Source organism: Orycteropus afer, unplaced genomic scaffold (assembly GCF_000298275.1).
Source record: "Orycteropus afer afer isolate SDZICR_OR568_19922 unplaced genomic scaffold, OryAfe1.0 scaffold00043, whole genome shotgun sequence".
In the NCBI taxonomy this organism is placed as follows: domain Eukaryota; kingdom Metazoa; phylum Chordata; class Mammalia; order Tubulidentata; family Orycteropodidae; genus Orycteropus; species Orycteropus afer.
The window spans coordinates 13,035,992-13,047,487 of record NW_006921630.1 but is presented as its reverse complement, the minus strand read 5'-3'; positions in this window follow the sequence as shown (position 1 = coordinate 13,047,487).

Below are 11,496 nucleotides of genomic sequence, written 5' to 3'. Positions count from 1 at the left end.
AAAAAAATAAAAAAAAGACAGGAGTTGCCAAGAATTGGACACAACTCAATGGCAACTGGTTTTTTTTTTAGTTTAGTTTTTAAACCTTACAACAACCCTATGAAGGTGTATTACAGCTTCATAATCCCTTACCCAAATCCCTTGGATCCAATAGGGTAAATAGGGTACATATAACATAAATTACAGAACTCCCCCCCATCAGGCTCTAGGGGTTTTGCACCACATTAATATTTCTGTACCAAAAATAGGAAGATTAAAATTAAGTGGTATAAAGTCTATAAATAGTCTTAGGTAAAAACTTTGGGTTTTAGATTTGGGGATCACAGACAATGGATTGTGACCCACAGAAGTTAAGCAGCTTGCTCAAGGTCAAACGCAGGACTTGAACCCGAGTGTCTTGTGCCAGAGTCCTTGCTCTGATCACTACACTGCATTTTGTCTGGCAATGAAATCCTTTCACTAAATGAAGACATTAAGGAATTTATAAGGCATTTATTTGACTGCTAACCAGAAGGCTGGCAGTTCAAATCCACCAGTCACTCCTCAGAAGGAAGACTGGGCAATCTACTTCCATAGAGACACTGCCTTGGAAACCCAAGGATGGGTCGCTATGAGTGGGAACCAACTCAACAGCAGTGAGTTTGAGAGTGAGTATCTGATTTATAAGGGAGGTGAGAAATTCTTCTTGTTACAGTGTAAATAAATTTATACAAGTTATTTCTCCCAGAATTAAAAGTAAAGATGTGGTCACATTTGAAACATTGATGCCACAAAATTTCAGACTACCAAAAATAATACTAGTTACCATTTATTGAAAATGTAGTGAATAATTTACATACATTCAGCTCATTTAATCCTCCCAAGAGTTTTACAAGAAGAATTTTATTAGTATCACCCTATTGTATGGATAAGGTAACCCTTAAAATAAGTAGCAGGGCAGGAGAACCAACCTGGGTCTGACTCCTCCCACTACTCTACCCTGCTGCCAAAGGGCTGGCACATGCTACTTATCATCTTTGTTGCCCAAGGGCACAAGGAGAGCTGCATCCAAAGCACCGAGTATCCTGGGCCTCACTACCTTAGAAGGTCTTGTAATGGTTAACTTCTACTTTAGAAATATCCACAACTCAATATCATTTCTTTTTGCTGCCCACTCTTGACCTTCTGAGGAAAGAACAGTACCTCGTGTTCACTAGAAGATGCAATGGAATTGATCGGAAAGAAAATTTTATCTTATTCCAGTCCTATCTATACTGATGTACCATTCTATATTTAGACAAATGCTCCACACAGGCAAAGAGGCAATGAAAACAAGCTAAAAAGGTACTAGGCTCATGCCAGGAGGCAATAAGAAGCTTTAAGCTCACATTTGCTGCCCAAAGAACAATTATTAAAAAAAATAAGAGGCAATAAAAATAAGCAACTCAGCAAACAATAGTGCTTTGAGGTCTGTGGCATTGCATAATCTTGGTTGAAGAAGGATGAGGACAGCAGGATCCTCTTCTGCCTTTACAGAAACTAGGCCCTGAGGATAGTATCACCTGTCTGAGCCTCAGCCTGAACTACTTGTAAAGTTGGGAAGAAGGATGATAGGGAGGGAAGTCATGGGCTGGCCTGAGGAATACCCTCAATGTTCCAATTATCAGCTACTACTCTATAGATCAAATCTGATCTCTCGTATTTCTGAAAATGAAAATATATACAATTCTGAAAAGTAGGAATTATCATCACTCTTTTAGAAATAAAGAAGCTACATAAATACGTATCTTTGAGACTCAGTGACTATATGGAGCTCAAAAAAAAAAAAAAAACCCAAACTCACTGCCATCGAGTCAGATCGAACTCATAGTGACCCCTCTTTGGGTATCCAAGGTGGTATCATTACAAAAGTAGATTGCTCAACCTTCTTTCTGAGGAGTGACTGGTGTGTTTGAAGCACCAGTGAGAGGATATATAATTTCTCAAAGTCACACAGTAAAGGACAGGTCAAGATGTGAATTTAGACCTTTATGATTCTTCTACCCCTTTCACTCTCTTTGCACCATGTAGCAGAAGATACATAGATATGCTTTGAGGATCATGAGTGGGAAGGATTAAGGGCAATGATTCAAGGTGGGCTTCAAAAAAATAAGTCTTACCAGGTATAAAGCTGCTGAGATCAGGGAATGACATTCTGGTTAAAGGAATAAGATGTGCAAAGGCATTGAGGTTTGAATAAGCATTTGTGTCTACGGAATGACTTAGAACGAAATCATGACATTCAGAGAGTATTAAGCCAAAGGTCCTAGAAATCCTCAAATCACACCCTAAACCTTAGTTGTCCCTTTCCAAAATGTCCCTGAGGGAGCTATACACTTACAAAACAATGATATAGGAAAGCAGTCAGTCTCCATTCTCAGCTGAAGTTGGGCTCCATCCCAGCAGTAGTTAAGTTGTATGTCAACTTGGCTGGGCCTGGTTTTGAGTGACTGGGAAGCTGGATGTAGTTATTCTCTATGATGAGACTGATAATTAACTCCATGTGGAATCTATTAGAGAAGCTGAGTAGCTGCCTTAGGGATTTGGTCTGCTTCCAGTATATAAGAAGTTTTGAGAAAGGTCTCTGCAGCCTTTTGACAAGGTTGGGATCTGCACGTAGCCAACTCTTCATTCAACAGCCTGTCATGTTTCCTGTTGATCTTGGGACTGTTTCTGGACTTGAACTAGTGGCCTGCCATGTTGTTTGGTCATCTTGGGACTGTGCCATTTTATTTGTCAACCTTGAGTTTGTTAGCCCCAGAAGCCAGCAGTTGTTCTGAGTTAAGAGAAGCCTCCAGCTTCAGTGGGCCTAGAGCAAGAAGCAGAGCTGAAGCCCAAGGTTGAGGCACTTTAAACTCAGACTTCTGGCCACCAAACTGTAACAGAATACAACTCCTGTGTTTAAGCCACCCTCTTGTGGTTTAGAGCGGCATTAGGTAACCAAAACAACCCCCAGTGCTGAACATTTGTAAACTGGAGCTAGGCCCCTGAACACCCTGAAGACTAAACAAGGGAATACTTTCCTCTCTGCAAGCCCAAACCAAACTTCAAGATTTCACCACATCTCATCTGTCATAAATGAAGATAGAAAACCAAACAGATGAAAATGATTGGCGATGAAAGACAAGAGCAAGGTTGGTTGGCCATATCTGAAGTAGGAAGGCCCCAGTTTTTTCCTCATTCAGGCTGAAGGGAAGCAGAAAACAGACAAAAAGGAAAGCTAGGTCTATTGACTGCTTCTGCAACACAGGTGAAAGAGTTACAGATCTCCAGTGAGAACTGCACTTTGTATGTGAAATTTTGGCTTAAATCAACTTTTCTGGGGTAGAGTCTACATAAAATAATAAGCACCTATTTTAAGTACAGGTTTGGTGATTTTTGACACTATAACCATACTTATGACCATCATCACAATTACAATATAGAACATTTCCATTACCCATCAAAAATTCCCTCATGTCCCTTTTTATTCCATGTCCCCTCCCCTGAACCTAAAGCAGTCATTGATCTGTTTTCTGTCACTATAGGTTAGATTTTTTTTCCCCAAGAGTTTCATATATATTAAATCATAGAGCATGAACTATTTGATGTCTGACTTCATTTATTGAGACTCATCCATGTTGTTGTGTGTATCAGTCATTTGTTCCTTTTTATTGCTGAGTACTATTCCATTGTACGGATGTTTTACTGTTTCTTTATCCATTCACCTATTGATAGACATTCAAGTTGTTTCCAGTTTTTAGTAATTATGAGTAAAGCTTCTATGGGCATTTGTGTACAAGTCTTTGTGCAGAAATTGTGTGTAATATTTTAATGAGCAGTAATCCATCTGCTGGCTGTGACGCAGTGTTCTAGAATCTTGTCAACCTTTAGCAACTCTGCCTCACAGATCAGTAAAGAGGGAGAAAGCATAAAGAAGATGATGGGGAAATCATCACTTTCCTGCTACAAGCCCAAGGCATATAGCTCCATTATATCCACTGGTAATACGTATTAGTCCACTATGACCCCAAGCATTTTTTTCCTACCTTGCATCCCCAGCATTCCTCCTGTATTTTCTCTTACTTCATTTCTTCTACAATTCTTTTTTTTTTTTTTTAATTAAAGCATTTAGCTTTGAACAGTGGAAAAAGAAATAATTTTTCACCCCGAGGCGTAATACCCTCATTAATGACTTTCACGTTTCATGCAGCTATTAAATACAGGTTTTACTTTATTTAAATAATTTGAAACTAAAGGAGTCACCACCAGAAAAATGACCAATTGCATCATGGCCACTCCTCTCCCACCACAACTGTGAAACCTGAGTCAGCTAGGGAAATATGCCATCTTCTATGAAGGCTATTTTTGGCTCCATAAAGAGTAAAATGAATATCCCACATAGCTCTGTCTACCTTCCACGCATAAGACTAATCAGCATATAGGGTCTGACCCATTTGCTCCTGGATAATACAAACAACTAAGCAAATAAAAAATGATCCATCTGTACATTTGAGGTTAGAGTAGGAATCATAAATAGAAAAACATAATTAAACATGACCTATATAATGACACATAAATGAAGCATCCAGGCTGATGTCACAAACTAGTGGACTGTGGGCTGATTAAAGCCCACAGACACAGTTTGTTTGGCTTGCAGTGCTTAAAAAATATTGTCCCAACATTTGAAAGTCACGAAATTTTACAAAAAAAAAAAATTCACAGAAAAACCAGAGTATTTGGCAACTAGGCACAAGTTTCTACTTCATAAAAATCTACTGGAGCTGAGTAGTAGCTGTTTCCTTTGGGAAAGAATAAGCACCTTCTCTGGGCTTGCTTCATTCTCATATATTATCAACCCAGTCCTTGTCGACATTTTAGTTTGCAACCCCTGCATTAAGCATCACCTCCACTAGTGAGAAGAAAGTGGTCAGACATGCCTTACTGAAAGAATACATATTATCAGAGGTAGAAGTGACACATGAAGAAGAGTTACATTCCAGGACAGAAGTTCTTAACTTCTGATGTCTTATCCAGGCACATCTTCCTTCTTCACCTATTCTCCCTCAATGAGACAGCACAATGTTTCCTGGCCTTTCCAGCCAGGTTGAGTGGTTCTTACCTCCCTCTGAGATGGCCCCTTGGTATGTGGTTCCCATGACATCTCTTTTGCTTCTAGATGACCAGATAATTCCAGGCCAGGAAATCAGGCATCCCAAGCTGATGCTCTTTGCTGTCCCTAAAGTGGTTTTACTCCTTCCTCCTTGGCTAATTCAGCCTCCATAACAAGCACTTGAGAAAGTTGGACATTTCATGTGCCCTGTAGTTTTATAGTAATGTTATCCAGAAGGAGGAGCTTTGTGATGGTTTTACCAGGGACTTGTTCTTTCTGTTAAACTCCAGGTTTACCCAACTAACTGTACACTGTGTATCTCCACCTTGATTCCTCACAGGAACCTCAGTTGAAGGTTTTCCAATCTACATATGTGATCTTCCTTTGCCATCCTCCCAAAGCAAAATATGTTCTGTCTCCCAGATTCCCTTTTAGTATCCTTTCAATCATCCAAGCCAGAAACCTTGGAATCATTCTAGGTTTCTCTCTCTTCTGACCATCTACTTCCCCACGTCCAAGCAGTCCATGAATCTATTACCCACTACCTCTTACTGTCACTGTTACATCCCCTCCTCTCCATTTTTAGTGCAACCAACCTAGTACAAGCTCTTACATGGAATTTCACAACAGTCTACTGATATACCTCTATGTTCAGTCTTAGCCATCCCATTTTCACATCGTAAATACAGTGCAGTCAGAGTGATTTCTAAAATTAAAGTCTGAGCATGTTATTCTCCAGCTTACACTCTGTATTGGGACCACTATTTGCATAATGAATACAGCCCAAGGTTCTCAGAGACCTGTTCCTAGCTCTCCAAAATTGCACTGTCCAAAATGGTGGCCACTAGCCATATGTGGTTATTGAGCACTTGAAATGGTGATAGTTCAACTAGAGGTGTTCTATAAATACAAAATGTACACCAGATTTCAAACAGGTAATACAAAGAAAAAGGAATGTAGAATATTTCAATAATTTTTATATTGATCACAAATTTAAATGATAATATTTTATATATATTGTAATAAATGAAACATATTAAAATTAGTTTTACCTATTTCTTTTTACATCCTTTAATGAGGCTATTAGACAACTTAAAATTACAGATGCAGCCACATTATATTTTAGACATTTTCCTCACCATATCTTCCTACCATCTATCATCTCCATCTTATACCCCGCTAAACATCAGGCATGAGAAATGACTGACAATTTCCTGAAACAAGCCATGCTATTTCATAACTTACTCATCTAGTCCCCTTTATCTGAAAATTAAAAGGCCATTAACTGGTCATACTCCACCTCACTTGTGGTGATTTTTAAATACATCCACAAATCTTTTAAAACTTCTCCTTTCAAAAGGTAGACCCTAATTCACCTCCCTTCCCTTGATTGTGGATTGGACTTGCTTCCAATAAAAAGAATAAAACACAAGTGTCAATGTGTGACTTCCAAAACTAGGTCATAAAAGGCATTGGATCTTCCTCGTTGCCCTCTCTATGTGATTATCATTCACTCTATGTGAAGCCAACTTCCATCTTGCTAGATGACTCAAATAGTCCTAAGGAGAGGCCCAAATGGCAAGTAACTGAGGCCTGCTACCAATAGCTATATGAGTGAGCCATCTGAAAGTAGATCCTCCAGACTCCAACCCCAGTCACGCCTTCAAATTACTACAGCCCTAGCCAATGCCTTAACAGCAATCTCTGGGGAAATCCTAAAACAAAACCAACCAGCTAAGCTGCTTCCAAATTCTTGAACCACACTGTTTTGGTTACCTAGTGCAGCTCTGACAGGAATATACCACAAATGGGATGCTTGAACAAACAGTAGTTTAATCTCTTACAGTTTGAAGGCTTTAAGTCTGAGTTCAAAGGCTTAGAGTGCCAGGCTCTAGGGGCTGTGTGAAAGCCCTTCAACCTTGGGTTTCAACTTTGCCTCCTGCTCCTGGCCCACTGGAGTTAGAGGCTTTTCTTTACTCAGACAGCTGCTAGCTGCTGAGACTGACAAGCCCAAGGTTGACAAGGAAAAAGGCACAGTCCCAATGTTACCAAAACACATGCCAGGCCATTAATTCAAGTCCATTTAAAGTCCCAAGGTCAGCAGAGCATGGCAGGCTGCTGAACAATGACACAGCTACATGCAGGGTTCAAGCATGCCATAAGCTAGAGACCATTCCCCAAGGGTTCTCCTTATACTCAGGAAGCACAACACATCCCTAAGGCAGCTACTCAGCTGCTCACAGTAGATTACACCATGGACTTGATTACTAGTCCATCATGGGGAATACTACATCCAGCTGCCCAGCCACTCAACCCAGGCCCAGCCAAGTTGACACACAAACTTTACTACCCCACACACAACCTGTGAAATAACAAAGGTTGTTTTCTTTCTTCTTTTTTAAAAGCAGCTGAGTTTTTGTATGATTTGTTACACAGGAATAGATAAATAATACACCACCACATGCCCTACATCCCTTCTTCTACCTGAGAACAGGAGAAGAGACAACAGTGGCTAAGAACTCAAATTCATGTACCACCTATTCACATGCCAAGATTCAATTCAAAATCATCCTCTCTATGAAGTCTTTCCCAATAAACCTCAGCCCATTCCTATATGTTTATAGAACATCTTTAAATTTAGAAATGTGTTTTATACATTTTGAAAGTAAAAACACATTTCCTGTTTTTAAATTAACTTTGAAAAGTGAGATTTTTTTCTGCATATAAAAGTGATAAATGTAGATGTTTTGGAACAATCTAAAAAGGAATAGAATTAAAATTACCTGAAATGTGATCTCACTGAAAAAACTACTACTAGTGTTTTTAATATCCTTTTTTGCATTTATTTTTACATACCAAAAAACATAGGTAAGATTATTTTTCATATGCAGCTTTGCATCCTGCCAACTCCATAACCAAACTTTAGTCTAAACTCTTGCTACTCAAATTGTTGTCCATGGACTGACTGCATCATTATCATCAGAGAGCTTGTCAGATCCCATCCCAGTCCTTCTAGAAGACTCTTCACTGCAATAAAATTCCCAAGTGATTTGTATGCATAGTAACATTCGCAAAGCACTTCTAGATTAAGTCTTACTAATTATTACATTATTTACAGAACTGCTATTTCAAACATCCCATGCTCTGGTACACTCAAGTAAAATCTTACTGAAGATAATTAAAAAATGGTTGCAGCAGTACATTGACAGAGAACTTCCAGAAATTCAAGCTGGATTCAGAAGAGGACATGGAATGAGGGATATTATTTCCGATGTCAGATGGATCTTAGCTGAAAGCAAAGAATAGCGGAAAGATGTCTACTTGTGTTTTATTGACTATGCAAACTCATTTGACTGTGTAGATCATAACAAATTATAAATAACATTGCAAAGAATGGGAATTCCAGAACACTTTATTGTTCTCATGAAGAATCTGTACATAGACCATGAGGCAGTCGTTCGAACAGAACAGGGGATATTATATGGTTTCAGATCAGGAAGGTTGTATATCAGGGTTATATCTTTCACCATATTTATTCAATCTGTATGCTGAACAAATAATCCAAGAAGCTGAACTATGTGAAGAAGAACAGGGAATCAGGATTGGAGGAAGAACCTCTAACAACATGCAGTATGCAGATGATACAACCTTGTTTGCTGAAAGTGAACGTGACTTGAAGCACTTACTGATAAAGATCAAGGGTGCAGTCTGCAGTATGGATTACACTTCAACATAAAGAAAACAAAAATCCTCATAAATGGACCAATAAGCAACATCATGATGAAAGGAGAAAAGATTGAAATTGTCAGGGATTTCATTTTACTTGGATCCACAGTCAACACCAATGAAAGTAGCAGTCAAGAAATCAGATATTCTATTGCACTGGGAAAATCTGCTGCAAAAAACCTCTTTAAAATGTTAAGAAACAGAGATGTCACATTGGAGACTAAGGTATATCTGACCCAAGCCATGGTATTTTCAATCACCTCATATGCATGTGAAAGCTGGACAATAAATAAAGAAGACAAAAGAAGAGCTGATGTCTCTGAGTTGTAGTGTTGGCGAAGAATACAGAAAATACCATGAACTTCCAGAACAACCAAATCTTTCCTGGAAGAAGTGCAGTCAGAATGCTCCTTAGAAGCGACAACGGTCAGACTTCATCCCATTTATTTTGGTCATGTTGTCATAAGGGAGCATTCCTTGGAGAAGGATATTATGCTGGTAAAGTAGAGGGTCAGCAAAGAAGGAGCAGACCCTCAATGAGATGGATAGACACAGGGGCTTCAACAATGGACTCGTGCATAGCAAGGATTGTGAGGATGGCATAGGACAGGGCAATGTTTCATTCTGTTGTACACAGGGTTGCTGTAAGTTGGAGTCAACTTGACGGCAGCTAACAACAACATGCTCTGGTAGGTGCTGGGGTGGTGAAAATGGTTTGTGCTTTACTACTAACCTAAAGGTTGGCAGTTGGCAGTTTGAACTCCCTCAGTGGCACTACAAAAGAAATTCCTGGTGATCCATCTCCATAAGATTATAGCCAAGAAAAGAGCCTATGGAGCAGTTCTACTCTGTAACATATAGGGTCACCATGAGTTGGAACTAACTCCTTGGCAATGGTTCTATGCTGTGGTAGAAATCTTACCAGCTCACTCTCTCTGGTACTCACATTCCAAGAATTCTTTAACCCCACTGGAACCTCCAACTTATATTGCCACTTTTTCACTGTCCCTTCCAATTGCCACATTACTTCTTTCCTTAACTAGCCTACATTCCACAAAATAAATCTGGAGCTTTATTAGCCCTCACTCTCCACCTAAGCAGAATATGACCAAAGAAACCATACTGACTGGTCTCAATTTAATTCTCAACCTTCCCAAGGATCAGCAAACGTTTTCTTAAATGGTCAGATAATAAATACTTTAGGTTTGTAGGCCATGCAGTCTCTGCTCAACTCTGCTGTTGTAGTTCAAAAGCAGTCACAAACAATATATAAACAAATAAGTGTGGCTCTGTTCCAATAAAACTTTATGAAAACAGATGTGTCTGTAGGCCACAGTTTGAAAGTCCAAACTCATGTACACTCTCACCATTGACTGGCAGTCACAATAATTTCCTAGATGATTATTTTATACCTTCTCTTCTCTCCTAAAATCTTGAACATCACTATCTCCCTTATCACTGTTGGCTAAAAGCTTTGATACTTATTTCATGGATAAAATAGAAGTAATCAAAAAAGAAATTCCACATTCTCACAACATCAAAAATACCAGCCTATGTTCATCTATAGCAGCACCTTGGTTTATTTTCATCTTAATACATGTTCGGGGTTTATTTAAGCATTTTGTTTTGATTCAGCCTTTTCATTCAGTATCATAGGATACTGTCACATTTTCTCTCTGTATTTTTAAAGTGCCATCTTTGATAGCTATCATAGGGTCACTCAAGGCAGAACAGAAGAGTGCCTGGTGCTGTAATGTGGTCCCTGCATACAGAGTTTCATAGCAAGCATGCTTTTCAGCAAACATCTACATGTGTAAATTAGAATGCAGTCCACTTTCTATAACTGTTGCAACACATTCTTCTTTACAAGTTATTTATTTTTCCTTCATTAACTATCAGTCAATTGGATGAGATGTTTCCTGACAAATATTATTTTTATTTATTTTTATTCACCTAAGTTAATATGTATCAACTCTCTAGTTAGCCCACCACTCATTGGTCAGTTTGTCATACTACGGTGGCTTGGGTGTTGCTTTGAGGCTCAAGGCTGTGCCACCAGTATTTCAAATGCCATCAGTGTCACTCATGGTAGACTGGTTTCAGACTAAGACAGATTGCAAAGAAGAATGAGGTGATCCACTTCTGAAAAAATTGGTCAATGAAAGCCTTATGTTTGGTTATCTAGTGCCACTCTAGCAGAAAATACCACAAGTGGATAACTTTAACAAACAGGGATTTATTTTCTTGCCATTTAGGAGGCTAGAATTCTGAGTTCAAAGTGCCAGCACCAGGGGCTGGGTGAAAGCCTTTCAACTTTGGGCTTCAACTTTGCCTATTGCTCCAGGCCCATTGAAGCTGGAGGCTTCTCTTAATTCAGACAACGTCTGGCTGCTGAGGCTGACAAACCCAAGGTTTACAAATAAAATGCGATAGTCCCAAAATTATCAAGCAACAGGAAAGACCATTAGTTCAAGTCCAGAAACAGTCGCAAGATTGGCAGACATGGCAGGCCACTGAGATGAATACTTGGCCAAATATAGGATCCAGATGTGCCAAAATCTCAAGATCTTTCTCAAAGTGTCTTCTTACATATTGGAAGAAGACTATATCCCTAAGGCAGCTACTCAGCTATTCACAGTAGATTCCACCATGGAGTTCAT